The 14,320-nt window shown below is 43.1% G+C and overlaps 1 long non-coding RNA gene across 1 annotated transcript; it reads left to right on the forward strand.

Annotated features, from left to right (window-relative positions):
• The first annotated feature begins 6,163 nt into the window (after window positions 1-6,163).
• Window positions 6,164-6,874, forward strand: LOC115294418. Its single transcript, XR_003909883.1, has 3 exons — window positions 6,164-6,208; window positions 6,343-6,478; window positions 6,785-6,874. It is a non-coding gene; the product is annotated as an uncharacterized LOC115294418 (long non-coding RNA).
• Window positions 6,875-14,320: the final 7,446 nt, after the last annotated feature.

Genomic DNA, 14,320 nt, shown 5'->3' on the forward strand with positions numbered 1-14,320 from the left:
CAAAAACACTCAAAGTTTCACTGGCTGAATTGCAATAGATGTGTCTGCCTGAAAAAAAAAAATCTGTTTACATGCCTTTTGGCAACAACTGAGGAAAACCTGGTGATATGTAAACACGCTCAGCATCCCAGAGAATGAAACAAATTCTAGACCTCTGTGCTACTTTGCACTATAATAACAAGGTTTCCGCTTTTGGTTTGTTCATTTCATTTTTAAGATTTTTTTAAATTTTTAACTAATCTCTACACTCAATATGTGGCTCAACTCACAACCTTACGATCAAGAGTCTCATGCTTGGCCAACTGAGCCAGGCAGGCACCCCAAGTCTTCTGTTTTATTGGTGGAAAGAGTCACCACCTGGTCAAAGTCATGTTATGGTGTCAAGTCAATCCTTTGGCTTATAAGCATCATAAATGTTTTTTTTAAATAAATTAATCACATGTTATTGAGAAATCATATTATAAACAGTTTGAATATGCAGCTTGAATGAATGGAAGACTTTCCCACAAAGGCTCTAAGGAATTGAATGAAAGGAAAGAAATCTACAGAGAGACCCAAGTGTCAGTGACAGCACGGGACAAAATTAAGAGCAGTTTGAAGAGGGGAATGGTCGGCAATGAGAAAAGCAGAACTTGGAAAAATAGAGACCAGCTGAAGAGACATTCAACCTGTTGTGATTCTTTCAACCTGTTCTTGGGCTGCACGTTGAAACTTTCCCCAAGATTGTACCCCAGACTCTTTGCCAACCGCTGTGTTGTCACTAAAGCTGATTTCTCCCTTTGTTTCCTGTTTGGACCTAAGGGACACTCAATACGGACATGACATTTTGAAAACTAAACTCACATCTTTTTCACCCTATCTTCATTGTTGTCCTGGCCTACTTTCTCTTTGACACTTTCTTGAGGGTGCAGGCTGAATGTGGTCTTTCAAACTTTCATGCACACTCCCTTACCTGCCTCTCCCTCTCTGATTCCATCTTTTCCTCCGACCATTAATGTTCTGAAACTGCTCATTTAGTTGTGGGTTACCCTGGGCCTTCTGTTGTCCTGTATTTTTTTAAATCCTTGAAATACTTCCTTCTTTACTAGAGACTGATTCAGGAAAGAAAAGGGGCAAGACTTGAGTGGATGATCTTTGCTGTTTGACTACAGGTTGAAATGAGCAGTTGGAGTTTTGTGTTTCAATGATCCTCTAGGTTTTTATAACCAATTCTTTTGGTTACTAACTGTATGATTCTCATCAGAAATTATCTGGAAATATGAAGTAAGGAGAGAGAGCACCAATTTGCAAAGCTTGAAGCAGTTCTAACCCTGGAAAATACTCCCCAGTGACTATGTGGGTGTGCCTGCCAGGCCTGGAAAGGATCTAGGCTAACGATGAGTTTCCTAACCCCCCAGTCCTCATCCGATTGCTTGAATATGAAGATTAGATGTGGGTGGTAAGATTTCCTGGCCTCCTGGATCTATTCATGAAGAGAGCAGATAAGGTCAGGATGAGGGAAGTCTAGGTTCTGTGTTAGAAAAATCAAGCACAATTTCAAGGCCTCTGAAATAAAGATATGCCCTGAGTAACTCATACACAAACATTACTGAAGTAATCAGAAGGGAGAAATGAATGGCTTAAAGTCACAGGGCCCATGATAAATTATGCCTGGCTATGCAAGTGGGTTAAATCACTTCCTAATACATTGCCAACAGCACAAATATCTGCATTTAGCAACACATGCAACCAAAAAGTGAACCAAAAATACCTCTAAGTTTCTTCCCGTTTAGAATTCCTGCTATTTTACTGTCTCCACTGAGGCACTCAGGGCTCTTGGGCCAAGTCAGCTGGATGGGTCTCCCTGGCCGGCCATGTGGGTGGACTTAAGTGGGTACCCGCAAGTGGTGGGGAGGGTTGTGAAGCTGTCCTGTCGCCAACCCTCCCCAAGACCATTTTCTGCTCATGCATATTCTTCTTTATACCAATGGGAGTGGGAGGTGAAAATGTCCAAAACCCCATCTTGCAATCTCGTTTCTTTTTCTTTTTTTTTAAATTTTGAGCTACTTCAAAATATAAAGTAAAATGCAGAACCTCAAAACCCTATTTCAGCCTGAAACTCAGTTGGCTGGGCTGGGCTGTGGGGTCCTGGGTTGGATAAGAGAAATGGGTAGTTCTGGATGGGACCCATGGGAAATGTATATTGATTCTTTCCTCCTTCTCTCTGATTCCTTCCTTCTTCCCACTCCCCTTCTCTTTTCTACCCTTCCTCTCTTCCCTTCTTTATTCTTGGAAGGATTCTTTATTCTCTATCTCCTAAGGAACAGGTCTGAAAGCAAAGGGAATGGTAAGGAAGAAAACGAAAACTTTTTTCATGACTGAATAAAAACTGACAATAAAAATGCCAAAGCTTGGTGATTATATTGATTACTGAATGGGAAATCAGTACTGTACAGAAGCTTCACTGATCTTTTAGGCAAGATAATTCTTTTGATATATTACCAGAGTTCCGCAGGGACATCTGGCTGACTAGCAGTTATATTTTCTGAACGGAGGGGGCAGCCATCACTACTATCAAGTGTGTTCTAACTTTTCCTTAGTACCGTAAGGTTTATCTGAATCTCACAATGTCTATGATCTTCCAAGGTCCAAATTTCCCTTCAAGCTGATGTTTGTCTTTCATTTGTTTCCTAATTAGCATTCAGGGTTCAGCCCTCCAGTGCACTGCCAGAGGCAGAACGTCTCCCTTGGTGGTGACCCGTCTTGTCATCTTTCTAAAGTGAATTCACAGGACTGTTCTGCGATTTTCAACTTTGCTCTGTGGTATGAGGTCTGTGAATGTTTAGTGACAATACGTGTGCGCCTCTCTCATTTCCTGTTTTTAAGGGCTGCACTTAATTTATTTGAAAGGGTGGAATATTTTAAATTACAATTCAGCACTTTTACTAAGGAAGGCTGTAAAACACAATGAGCAAGGAGTTTTACTTCCTCCTCAACAATTGCTACTCCCCGGTTTTGAAATCTTGATATCTTCCAATCGGTGGGGATGACTTTAACTTAGGCTGTAACAGTTTGAACAGCAACCAAGCCATGGCTGGAGCTGTAGAAGGGCAAAGGATTCCTGCACACTATAATTTCATTTTTCCAGACGCCTTATTAGTACCCGGAATGTGTCTGCCTAGGCTTGATATTGTTCTGTCATGTTGAGTTCCCCTCCCCCAGGCACAGCCTTTGGATTGGTTACAGAATCCGGTTGCTCAGCCAATCAAGTGAAACCTTTCTCCTGCAATCCTAGCAACACCTGACAATGGTCATTGACAAATGTTAGGAGAAAAATCCCTGACAAACCCAACCGGCCATGAAAGTGGTTTCTGTTGAGGGCAAACAGGCTAGTCCTGCCCACAGAGCACTTTGTGTGGCTAGAGGACTTAGTGGTTGGTGCCAGGCCTGTAAAAACAGAACCTGCATGTGGACGCCTACCTCAGTCTGCCACCACTTAGGCTAAGCTGACTGCTATTTTGGTCAAAGCCATTGTTGGACCTGGCGATCTATTGTGCGTGTGTAGGTAGGGGTGGGTCTCATCTTCTCCCACACCGACCAAACCCCCATCCCCACCAGGATATTTTCATTGGTTGGAGCAAGAGTCTACATAAAACTTTGGCTCCAAGGTCACACTTCTATCTCTGATGGTAATTTGTTCCTTAGGGTAAGGCAAGAGGAACATTTTCTGAGGGCGGCAAGATATCTGGCTGTGTCCCCAGTGGCACTTTTCCAAACCTTCTGGCTACACATCTTTCACCTCCCAGCCAGGCTCTGAACCCTGTTAGGGTGCAGTTGGCCTGTCTGGCTCACCTGCAGGCACATTGGGACACTCCTCTCAGGAGGCTGCTAGACCTAATTGAGCTCTCTCTGCTCTCCAGGAGGCGTCATGACTGAGGGATCTGTAGGCAGATCTGGCAGAGACTGGGGTGGGGGAGGGGACAGGGAATGGAGAATAAGAAAGGGGACCTGCCAAAAACATGCACAGACAATTCATACGCAAACACATGTTCCCACAAAGACATAATAGCTGTGTGTCTAGGATACCCTCCTGAAGTCCCCTTACACGATCATTCCAGTTAGTCTAGCCACCTTGGAGGCATATTTCAAACCCCGGTTGAGTAATCCATTGTGTGGTGATTAGCTGTTAATGAAGCTGAAAATACCTAAATCATCCAAGAAGTAATCTGAATTACTTTTTTTTTTTTTTTGTTACACGGCAAGACAAGTCGGTGTCAAGACAAAGACCTGCGATATACAGAGACATTTGCACATACAGATACAGTGCACACATGCAGATAAAGCTAGGTAAGAGAAACAGGTAGAACAACCTGGGGAACAAGACGGGGAAAAAATGGAAACTTCAAGGACACACTTGAATTCAAGAATGGGAAAGCCAAGGTAACATTTTCAAATTAGTGATGTTCATTCAATTCTCCACACACAACCCCCAGACACCCTCTCTCTGTTAGCACCACCCTGGAGTGCCTGTCCTGAATGTAATTATCTGTGGGGGTTGGGGGAGGGGTTGGTAGTCAGTTGAACTAATTCTCTGGCATTATAAAATGATAATGGCTTCAAGTCATAGCCTTTCTGGGGATAGTGATATTTTTCAAAGGGGGCTCATTAAGGTCCAAAAGAACCAAATCTCTAATGTTTGAATTGTAAATTGAGAGGAATATCATTAGTGTGGAGATGTGGCTTTGCTCAAACATATTTTTAAGGTAGAAGCTTCTGGATACTCCTGCAGCCAGAATTACAGGTAAGGAGTAGCTGGGATAAGGTAGGGTGGAGAGGGCAGGGGCTAGCCAAGAACAGAACACAGTGTCTTAGATGGCAGAGGAAAAGCTGCAGGCCTGATTTCCATACAGGAACAAACCAGGAGTTGGTGTTAAAATATTCCATGTCCATTCTTCAGGGAACTTGGAAACTTTCTGGTGACATGAGATATGGAAAATTACAGGGGTTCCTGGGTGGCTCAGTCAGTTGGGCATCGGCTTTGGCTTAGGTCATAATCTCACGATTCGTGAATTTGAGCCCTCCGTTGGGCTCTGTGCTGACAGCTTGGAGCCTGGAGCCTGCTTTGGATTCTGTGTCTCCCTCTCTCTCCAACCCTCCCCCTGCTCTCATTCTCTCTCTCACATTAAAAAAAAATTTTTTTTAAGAAAATTATGATAAAGGATGCCATACATTGTGTTAAAAACCAAACCTTATATAGCCATATCCATGCACACAGTTCTCAGTTTCTGAAAGAAATGAAGCCATTTTGAGAGGAGGTAAAATTATGGGCATTGCCTATTGAGGAATCAAACAATTTTCTTCCTTTCCAGATTTTTAGAAGTTTGTCAGTTATTACCGGGCAAGTTTTCTGCGGGTATGAGCAACTATCAACTAAGACTTTGAAACAACCATGAAAAGTAACATCAACTGTTTACTTCTTGGTCTGGAAGTTCAGAAATCTTTACTTGTGAAACAAGGAAAGATAAAATAAAACTGACAACGTACATAGCATGGATGTTTGTAACCCAACTTTCCAGGGTGTCAGAAAGAGCTGTAGAAAACATCTGAAGCTTTATGAAAGTGCCTAGAGGGAAGACATAAAGGTTCTCACTTAGAGTGGATAGTTTGAACTTGACTTAAGGGTAAACCAAAAGCCTGCAACTGGGACAGGGCATGTTTATCTTTAGGGCAGCAGTTTGGAGGTGGAGGCATTCCTGCAAAGAACAATTGCCTGGCACATTCTAAGGCACAAAAATAAATATTTGTTGGTGGCCCAGAAGCACTGCCTCCCAATCTACCTCCTCTCAATTCACAGATACTATCAAAGGAGGAAAACTCTAGAACCCCAAGAGAAACCCATTTCCCTCCTCTTAATTCCCCAAGAGATCATTGTTTCCTATTTCCATGACAACGAGAAGATACAAAATTGCCAAAACTTGATACTTAAGATGAAGCCAGAAAAAAGAAAATTAACAAGAGACAAATGGTACAGACAGCATGTATGATAGTGTGGCCAGGTTTCTGAAATTTGGGGAGCTTCTTATTTCTTCCCTTGCAAGAATGCATTGCTGTCCAGAACATATCAGTAGAGCTTCTGGCCAGGCTGCTAAATGCTCATTGAGTGCTTCATTTTATTCTTTTCTTGAAAGGAAAGGAGAGACCCATGGGCCTTGGCAGCAATTAAGTGAAGGTAAGCTGTTGGAAATTGCTCTCCTGGCAAGCCCTGATGTTAACCACACGAGGAGGCCAGCTTGGCTACAGTGCCCTTGCTCCCTTTCTTCCATGGGGTGAACAAATATTTATTGAGCACCTTCTATTTTCTAGGCAATCTATTCCACACACAACGAAATGAAAACGTACAACTCAGATAAGGGCTCCTAGGAGAAAGAAGTCCATGGAACTACGAGAGTGTGACATGAGCAGAGCTGACCTGTTAGAGCAGCCAGGCTCTCCTAAGGAAGTATGATTAAGCTGAGTAGGAGGAAACTGGGCAGTGGTTGCAGGGCCCGGGGAGGGAGAACATTCCAGGCAGTGGGAACTCTTGGGCAAAGGCCCTTTGGAGGAAGTGAGCCTTGAGTGTTCAAGGAACTGAAAGCAGGCCTGAGCAGCCTGTGTTGGCAGAACCCCAGAGAGTGAGGGGAATGAACTCGGGGCAAGGCCAGTTGGAGATATGAGCAGGAGCCAGGTCATTCTCAGTGCAGAGCCTAGAGTCTGGCAAGAGTGGGTTTGTTAAGGATTTTGGTGTCTCTCTCTTTCCTCATTCCAGGGTGAACTCAAGCTGTAATAGGAATGTATGACAGGCCCTTCTTGTGTGTGATCTGGGAATGGCAGCTTCAGGTTTATTGGAAATCCATCAGAATATTGCCATAAAATCCAGATGTGAACCACCAAGTTTCAAAGGATTATAATTTTATGAAATACTTTAAACCTAAATCATATTCAAGAGATTTTATGCAGCAAGATGCAGTGGGCACTTTGAAGCCATCATTGTGAATTTCACTTATCATCATATATTAATCCCTCAGAAGCCAGAGTTTGACCATCTAATAACCTTCCCTGTATCTGTGACCCACTTGGAATTTGGGAAGTGTGCAGGAAGCCAAAAAAATGCAACAAATTTGAAAAACATTTTAATCAGTGGGGAGGTCCTCATTAAGAACTTGATTTTCATTTTACACACAGTCCTAACAAGCAGGGTTTTTGGGTTCCAAGGTCAGAGGCGATAGGGAGCAATAATTTATGAAAGAAGAAGGGATGGGGTGGTATATGTAAATGATTAAAAGTAACAGGGGGCAGCACAACTATGGAGAATGAGACCAAAAAAAGAACCCCCCCGAAACAAAACAAAACAACACTCCTGAGACAAAAAGTCCATAAGAACTGAAAACTAAATTTAAAAAAGGGAGGGGGGAAGAAAGACTAAAAGTAATCTGGGGATTGAGTCATGGACAAATCTTCCTGCATGCCTTAAGATCGTGAGGGCTTCATTGTGTTTATACTAAGACTTCACGCTTAAGAAGTCAGTCATATTTTAGAAAGATTTCTAGGCCACAAGAGTCAAGCTTTTAAAAAGAGTTTTGGTACTTAAGAAGTAGGTCTTCAGTCATCGGGAAATTGTGCGTTGAGCATGGTTCTTATCAAGGTTCTGTGTAGCCACGGGTTTACTATAGCATGGCTCTGTGGAGGTGTAATACAGATTTCGGGCTGAGAAAAATATGTGACATACAAGCTTTTGCTCAAACTGCTTCCTTTTCACAAGCCCTCGAATTCTGAGTTTGCACAAAATCATCGGAAGTGACAATTTTCATAGGTGAAGTGTCGTGATGCTGTTTTTGACAACAAAGGAGTTCTTTAATATTTGAAAATATTGTAGGTGATACAATGTCCTCCCATAAATGCATCTGGAGGTTTGGCTTTCACGTTTTTAACTTTAATTCTCATGCTATCTCTTGAATGCAAATAATCTTTCTCCAGCACCAATAAGGTGCTCTCTAAAGCTATGTGGTTGTCTGAACTTTATGTTTTCACTTCCTCCAGATGGGAATGAGCATGACTAAAACACGGTCCGAACACTTTGGAGAATGCTCGTGCTATATGTTTATGGAATGATTTGGGGGGTAACATTATCCTCTGAAAATATATCCTCCATACACGTCAGAGCATCTTGTTTCCCTAGAGAATATGTTCACGCTGTAGTAGTTGATGTTTTAATTGTTTTTCTTATGCTACCTTACTTATCAGACCCATCTGCAAAAGAGTGATGGCATTTTGAGGAAATCCTTACTTTTCCAAATGACGAGTCTCCCATAGGGCCACTTTTTCGGCGTTTAACAGCAGGAGTTTTGTTGTTGTTGTTTTTTTCTTCAGTTGACATAGGTAAATAAATTTGGAAGTAAATATTTTCACATTATCCAATTAAACACATTCTTGGGTCTATCTTGTGACAAGCGTTACAAAAGACCTAGTAAAAAGTAACAGTTATTATAAAGGGGAAAGACTAAATGCTCTAATTAGATGTGGCACTTCCTATTTCTTTTGGCTATCACTAGGTTCTACGCCTGGTTGGAAGCCAGTAAAACACTCTGGTTCTGAGATGGCTTTTATTTGCTGAGACTCACCACTGCACTTGAGAGTGGAATGCAGAGCACAACGATACCAGTCTAGTCAGTTTTCACAATACTGAAATTGTACACAGACTGTACTTACACTAAAATATTTTTGCTCAAAATTAACCTAAATAAAAATAATAGATTCTCTAATATTTAACAAAAGCAAGCACCTTTTACTTCTTGAGGGAGGAATTATTGTTCAAACACAAAATTTATTTTTTTAGTTTTTAATTTTCATTTTTTAAGTAATCTCTACACCAAACAAGGGGCTCAAACTCACAACCCCCAAATCAAGAGTCACATGCTCTATTGACTGAGCCAGACAGGCACCTCCTCAAATTATAAAATATGAAGCCATTTATTTGTAAGCAAGTTGCTAATCTGATCATTTTGTCTATGTTGAGATGTAATGATTTATTTTTTTTTAATTCCAGATTGTAACTTTAAAGGCTTTGATCTTAATAGAAACACTGTTCTCAGAAGTAGGGTAGAAAAGGGGTGCCTGGGTGGTTCGGTCAGTTGAGCATCCAACTCCAGCTCAGGTCATGATCTGATGGTTCACTGGTTTCAGTACCGCATCAGGCTCTGTGCTGAAAGCTCAGAGCCTGGAGCCTCCTTCAGATCCTGTGTCTCCCTCTCTCTCTGCCCTTCCCCTGCTTGTGCTCTGCCTCTCTCTCCCCCCCACCCAAAATAAATAAACATTAAACACATTGAAAATAAAAGAAGTAAGGTGGAAAAGATTGGTTGGTTGATCAGTTGTTGAATACACTGTGTTATAATTATAGCAAATTCTGGAAGGGTACATCTTAAGGAATGAAAACAGTTTAGGTCAGTAAGTGATGTAATTATGATGTTTCCCAATTTTGCCTATTTGGAAGAATTATCCAGGGCATCAGTTAAAAAGACAAATTCCAAGCCCTACTCCAACCCTCTCCAGGGAAGAGGTAAAGAAAATCTGTTTATCTACCTAAATATAGAGACAGAGACAATATGAGCAGGAGAGTGGCAGAGAGGGAGAGAGAGAATCCCAAGCAGCCTCTATGCACTGTCAACGCAGAGCTCAATGTGGGGCTCAAAATCACAAAACTGTGAGATCATGACCCAAGCCGAAACCAAGAGTCAGATGCCTAATCAACTGAGCCACCCAGGTGCTGCAAGAAAATCTGATTTTTAACCAGTACTCAGGGCAATTCTTCTGATCTTGCAAGTTTGGGAAATACTGAAAGTTCTGGCTTTCTCCTCAGACAGACTAAATTTGAATCCTTGCTTGGCCCGGATTAGAACTAAAAAACCTTTGGCAAATTTCTCAGAGCCTATATGTGTTCATTTGTTTCTTTAGCAGAGGGGCTAGGGCAGCAACTGAGCTACTGTTTGTAAAGGACCAACCCCTACGTCTGCAGCTAATACTGTCTAAAAAATATTAACAGTAAATTATTAGTGGTTTGATTTACTGGCTTAGCAAAATAAAATTAATCAAAATTTCCCCCTCTTCAGGGATGTTTTAATTTATTCAGTTCTGGGATGATCATTCTGTGCCCACCTCTTATTTTGTCCAAGAATATATTCAATGGAAATGACTGAACAGAAAGATTCTTTGGGTACTTGTCCCTATTACTGGACATTTTGCCCCAATGAAGTGTCATCTCTAATATCTCATTCTTCACTCTTTTTTTAGCCACAGAGAATATAATTCTTTGTCATTTCACTGGAGTGGTGAATAATGCCTATTTCACAGGCTAACTATGCTGTTCCAGGCTTTGCTTCCTCTCTAAACATTTTAATTATATTCCAGGGAACATAATTGGCTATGGTTATAATATAAAAAGCATATCCCAGTATTAGGAGGTGCATGAGTAGAACTTTGTGTCCATCTTCAAATGACTTGGAAGTTCCTTCAATCTAAAATTTTTAAAAATGTTTTTTATTTATTTTTGAGAGACCAAGAGAGACAGTGTGAGCAGGGGAGGGTCAGAGAGAGAGGGAGACACAGAATCTGAAGCAGGCTCCAGGCTCTGAGCTAGCTGTCAGCACAGAGCCTGATGTGGGGCTCGAACCCACAAACCGTGAGATCATGACCTGAACCAAAGCCAGCTGCTTAACCGACTGAGCCACCCAGGCGCCCCTGAAGTTCCTTCAATTTAATCTAATGTAATCTAATTCCACATCTTGGAATCTTCTTATTAAAGGCAAATTATTCCCTTGATTAGCTGAGATGACTAGAAATAAGGCTGAGGCAATGGGACTGTGTGAAGTTCTTGCCATCGAAGAGTAGTTTTCAAACTTGAGTGTAAAGAAGTCTTATGTGGGGAGTGAGCGATTGCCAATGTATGGTTCCCAGTTCCAGCGTTTATGCTCAGGTGTACTCTAAGTGATCCTTCTTTGAAAACCACTGCTCCAGGAATTTGATAAATCTCTACTGAATTTAATCCAATTTTTTTACTTTTTAAAATATTTATTTTGAGAGAGAGAAAGAGAGAGACAGAGATCGCAAGAGTGCATGTGTGCAAGCAGGGGTTGGGGCAGAGAGAAGAATCTCAAGGAGGCTCCACACTGTCAGTGCAGAGCCTGACAAGGGGCTTGATCTCAGGAACTGTGAGATTATGACCTGAGCCAAAATCAAGAGTCAGACGCTTAACCAAATGAACCCCCCACCTGGCACTCAAATTTTTCATTTTTAAATTAAAGGTGGGTACAGGTGCCATGCTAGGTCTCTAGATAGGACTCTACCACACCTTTCAAATAAATTCCTTTGCCGTACATCCATGTATGCATGCAACTGCACAGAGCAGGTGCTAGATTTGGTGCAGGGGAAGGGAGTATCTCTTCCTTGAGGCTATCAGTTTAGCCACTGGGAGCCCTGTTAATGAAGTTTGCCTGTCAGCCTAGCTCCTGACCACACTGGCTGATGTGGTGTGTGATGTGATATGATGAGTCACAGCATTTGGGAAGCTGTAGCTTTCTGTACTTTTATTTTCTACCATTGCCTCATGGTAAACACTGGAACATAATCAGGGGCCTCTAGTCTTTAGACCCAGGGGTAGGGTCCTGTTTGAAAACGGCAATGATAAGTTAGCAATGAATTCTATGAACACCAGAAAAACACTGTAAATACCCCTGCAACGAGAGCTGGCACAGTACCAACCAATGATAACATACTGTGACTTACTTGGCTCGGGGGTATTGCTAACCTCTAGGGAGACAGAAGCCTTGCAGTATAGTGCTGGGCCCTTGGGGCTACAGAAATGGCTGAGGCATAATCCCAACCCTCAGAGAATTCCTAACCAGGTAAGGGAGAGAGAATGCAAATGGCTCAAGCAAGTGTAAACGTAACTGTGATGCCAGGAAGAATGGTATAGATGCTATAGAAAAGATCCAAAGTGTTAGAAGGGCTCGAAGAGAGAGATCACACTTCCAGGTGGGTTTTCCCAGAGGAAGCGGCATTTGAGTAAGTCCTTGAGAGAAGGTTAGGAATTTGACAAGTTGCCAGGGAAGAGAGAGACATAGGCAGTAGACTTGTCCTGAGCAAATGTGGGGGGTGGGAAAATGGGGAGGACTTCTGGGGGAACTGGAAGAAGTCCTGTTGGAGCATAAGAAAAATCCTGTTGGGGAGATGGAGGTGCTATTGGCTTTTATGGGACATGAAGCTGGAAAGCTGGGTTTGGTCAAGATCATATCTGAGTTTGGTCTTTTGCCAGTAGGCAGCATGGAGCCATTTAAAAGAACTTGAGCAGGAGGGTGACACCATCAGAATTGTGCTTGAGGAAGCACAACAGCTGGGTGGAGGAGGATTTGGGGGAGGAAAGGTTATACAGACATACCAGTGAGGAGGCCCCGCAGAGTGCAGAGGCGGAATAATTGAGCAGCAAGAGGGGCTGGGATAGACAACACAGCAAGTAAGCCTCACTGCGAGTTGCCTGCGAAGGAAAAGAGGAATGAAGCTTGGGGGCCTGAAACAGGAGGCAATAGTAATAACAGTCTAGGGAAAGGAAGAGGTCCTGGTTTCCAGGGAAAGGTGGTACTCTGGATTTGAGGTGGCCATGGGCACCTTCCTGGCAATGGAAAAGGGAGGTGGCCTCGAGGGAGAAAGTGAGCTGAAGCAGAGACTGTTACCGGGGGATGGGAATGGTGGAAACTCTCCAAGGGGCAAGTCACCAAAAATGGAGAAGAGGGCCGTGATAGGGAGTAAGGAAGGGTATACATTAAAGAGTTTGGAGGAGGAGAAAACCAAAGACAAGGCAGAGAAAGGATGAGTTGGAGATGATGGAGCCACAGTAAAGTGTCAGGGAAACCAGGGGGAGAACAAGAGGGAGAGTGGTTTCAGCTTAAGCAACTGCAGAGAAGGAAAACTGAGTTGAGCTGGTTGTTCTGGATTCGTTTTTGAATTAGAGTTAAACTAGATCCTTCCAATGTAGGACAATGCCTTAAATCTAGTCTCTGATTCACTACAAAATCAAGGTCTCTAAAGTTAGGCACCTCCAAAGTGTCTATGTTTCTGTTCAATATAAATAAATGTCTTCCACTAACACATCCTATGACTCTGAATAAATCACTTACCTTTCTGGGGGCACCTGTTTTCTCATCTTTTACTTTCCAGGTAAGCGATTCTGTGTGTATATGCATGAAAACGCTTGGTAATCTACACAGTAATACACAAGTCTGAGACTTACCATGACTGTAGTTGAGAAGAATAGAGCTCAAATTGTTTTACATTTCGATTTACTTTATTCTCCCATAATCTATGTTTTCCAAAAGTTTAAAAACTTTATTTTTAATAGATCCAAAAATGGAATAACTAGAGGAAAGAGCCTTCCCCTCCCATTTGCCTATAAAGATATTTTTTGAGCTTTTTTCTCAGGTCTTTACGTAAGTATTGAGAAGTGCATCCCAAAATACCAGATATATACAAAAACATTGTTATCAAAATTTCCTAACAAGTAACGCAGCGATGGACAGTCTGCCAGCATCCCGTTCCCCACGGACCTGCACCTTGGGGCTTCGCAAGGCCTGACCAGAGTTAAGAGCCAAGACCTGCAGTTCGGTGGGAGATTTTCTTTAAAGCTCGGAAGCACTCTACTGCCTTTAATTTCAACCCAGGCAATGAAACAGGCAGGTGGGTAACGACAGCCAATAACTCTAAAAGACGTGAAAGTGTCAAAGGAGATACGGTTTATCTTCCTCAATAGCGACCGTATCAGTATCACGATTTACAGTAAAAACAAGGTGAGGCCAAGAGTAAGGATGTACTTAAGTTTGTGGCTTGGACCCAGATTTGACTGAGCTCTGTGGAGTGCGAACAATACCCGCAGGATTCCCAGTTCGGTCCCGACTCGCCTGTTTGCCTTCGCCGGCGCCCCAGTACCAACGAGCTGCGCTCTTCACATGTCCGCCCCGCTAGGAGCCTTCACCCGAGTGGAAGAGCCGTTCGGGAGTAGCCAGAGCGCGGCCGGGAGGATGGCGCGCGCCCGACCTAAGTGCGCACCCAGCGCGTTAGCAGCCGCCGTCCGCAGCGGAGCGGCCGGGGAGCGCCGTCTGCAGCCGGCTGGGCTATGCGCGCGCGGCCGTGGAGTGTGTGCGCGCGCGGCCGTGGCGTGTGTACTCACAAAGGTGTGTTCGCTAAACCCATTGCCCGGGTGTACTCTCTACCTTGAGCAGAGCACCCGGGCCTGGAGCTGGGTCTTGGCGGCCGGGCACGG

Source organism: Suricata suricatta, chromosome 6, assembly GCF_006229205.1.
Source record: "Suricata suricatta isolate VVHF042 chromosome 6, meerkat_22Aug2017_6uvM2_HiC, whole genome shotgun sequence".
NCBI lineage: Eukaryota > Metazoa > Chordata > Mammalia > Carnivora > Herpestidae > Suricata > Suricata suricatta.